Raw genomic sequence first — 2156 nt, 5'->3', positions numbered from 1 at the left:
GGACCAGCACGCCGGGGAGTCGGGGGAGTGTTGCCCGGGCCCACGAGGCTGCACTGCAGCGGCCTCTGCAGGGCGGCTCCGGCTTCCTCTCGGTCCACGTGGGCCACTCTCCTCCCCAGGTGTCTTCTCCCCAAGCTCAGCCCCTCCCCCAGGACCTCCCACACCCTGGTTACTCCGCTGCAGCGCCCAGCCCAGACACCCCTTCTCCCCAGGTACGGCTGCTGGCCCTAGGCGATGCCTGGCCTGAGTCATTGGCCACCTTCTCCTGGTGACGTCTCCGAACGCAAGCAGCCCGGCAGGATTCCAGGTACTGCAGCCGCTCCTCAGGCAGACCGAGGCCCCGCTCCCGGCCACGCCCCACCGGGTTCGGCCCATTTCCTGTGAGGTACGTCACCACTGGCTCCGCCCCAGGCTTCCGCTTTGGCTTCCACGATTGGGGCAAATAACTGCCCATCAGCAGTGTTGCCTGGCAACGGGGGAGGGGCGGTTCCTGAGGGAAACCTGTGAGTTGCTGGACCGGAGCGGACCGAACCGAACTGCGCCAGGAAGCCCGGCCGGGTAGGTGCTTAGGCTGAGGGCCTCGGTGAGCAGACCCGGAGGCGTGGGCCCAGCTGCTGTGGAGACTGGAGCCGACGAGTCCAGAGTAGGCCTGGGCCCTGCCCCTCCCTGGCCGCCCATGCCTCTCCAGGCCCTTGGGTCGGAGGAGGGAGCAGAGAGGTCGCGGGAGGCGAGAGGTGAAGGCTGCAGGGAGGTGAGGGGTGGGGACGGCTGGGAGGGATGGAGGGAAGCCCTTCTGGTGGAATCAGAATCACTCTGCACCTCCCGCTATTCATGGGGTCAAGGTAAAGAGGGTGGGGAGGTGCCTCCCCCAGGGTCAAGGCCGGCCGTGTTGAAGGGGGATTCAGAGCCAGTGTAGACGCGGAAGGGGAGCGGTGCCTCCGCAGAGGACGCCAGTCTAGGGTAGACACTGAAGTGTGTGTGGAGTGGGTCTTCCTTCTTCTGAGCACACCCTGCTGGACTCTTCCAGGACGACTACCTGATAACTGTTCCCAGGCCATGTAGGTGGCCAGCGCAGGGCAGGTTACCTTCTGGCCCGCAGGAATTCCTTCTCAGGCCCAGGCTGCGCGTTCGCACAAGGGCTTCTGGCTCTGAGAGACAGACAGGACTTGAAGCCTGTCCATATAAGGCAGTTGGAATCTCCTCACCTTGTGGGTATACTGAGGGCTCCTTGTGTGGCTCTAGGGTTGTGGGACCCTCGGAATAGAGAGTTGGGGCTTGCTGGGCAGGGCGGGAAGCACCCATGTAACACCTGTTGGAGAAGCTCTGAGTAGGAGGTGACTGAGGCATACCAGTGGGAACCGTGGGTCCCATCCTGCACAGTCAGCCCCTGTCTACCTTTCCAGCTCTGAGGCGGAGCAAACTTCGTTCCTTCCAAGCAGACCAGTTTCTCTTGTTCCCAGACAAGAACTCAGGGAGCCACTCTCTGTTGTCTTGGGTCCGTTATTCTGTCTCTGACCTTCAGTAAGCAGGTTGGATGCCCTGGGTTACCTTACTTCATCTTCTCAACCTTATGTTAAAGAAATAACTTAATTATGCTTATTAGCAGCATATTAATTATTCAAGACCATTGCAATGGGTATAGGGACCACAGCAATGGGATTTTCTAGTAAAGGAGAGAGACTGGCTCAACGCTGAGGATAGCGTGGGCAAATGGGAAGCCAGGGAGCGGGGTGGGGATCAGTAGATGGAAAACGATTAAGGAAACATCAGGGGGTAAGGTGGGTTCTGGGTAAGCTGACCAAAGAGATTCTTACTGAAGGCAGATCAGGGTGATCAGACATCACCTAGGGTGAGCTTGTCCAATCCGTGGGCTGCATGTGGCCCAAGACGGCTTTGAAAGACATCCAACACAAATTCGTCAACTTTCTTAAAACATGAGATTTTTTTTTGTTATTCACACATACACACACACACACACGCACACACGCACACACACACACAAGCTTATCATATATCGTTAGTGGGTTTTATGTGTGGCCCGAGGAAGCCAAAAGATTGCATACCCTGACCTAAGCGTTGAACCGGGTTAGATAAGGGGCGAAGAGATAATGGTGATCGGGTATCAAGAATGGGTGGTGTGGTGGTTTTTGTTTTTT

The 2156-nt window shown here is 57.7% G+C and overlaps 1 protein-coding gene across 4 annotated transcripts in view; it reads left to right on the top strand.

Annotated features, from left to right (window-relative positions):
• Window positions 1-364: 364 nt before the first annotated feature.
• MEAK7 (MTOR associated protein, eak-7 homolog) overlaps window positions 365-2156 on the top strand; it is a 27162-nt gene continuing 25370 nt past the window's right edge. Inside the window, exon 1 of one of the 4 annotated variants that reach the window (XM_037743912.1) lies at window positions 365-385. The gene's annotated coding sequence lies outside the window, so the exon portion shown is untranslated. The other 3 variants (XM_017543625.2, XM_017543626.2, XM_037743913.1) reach the window with 3 other exon arrangements.

This window comes from Cebus imitator, unplaced genomic scaffold, assembly GCF_001604975.1.
Source record: "Cebus imitator isolate Cc_AM_T3 unplaced genomic scaffold, Cebus_imitator-1.0 Scaffold159, whole genome shotgun sequence".
Classification (NCBI taxonomy): domain Eukaryota; kingdom Metazoa; phylum Chordata; class Mammalia; order Primates; family Cebidae; genus Cebus; species Cebus imitator.
Note: the sequence above shows the minus strand (reverse complement) of the source record. Positions and strands in the feature narration are given on the sequence as shown.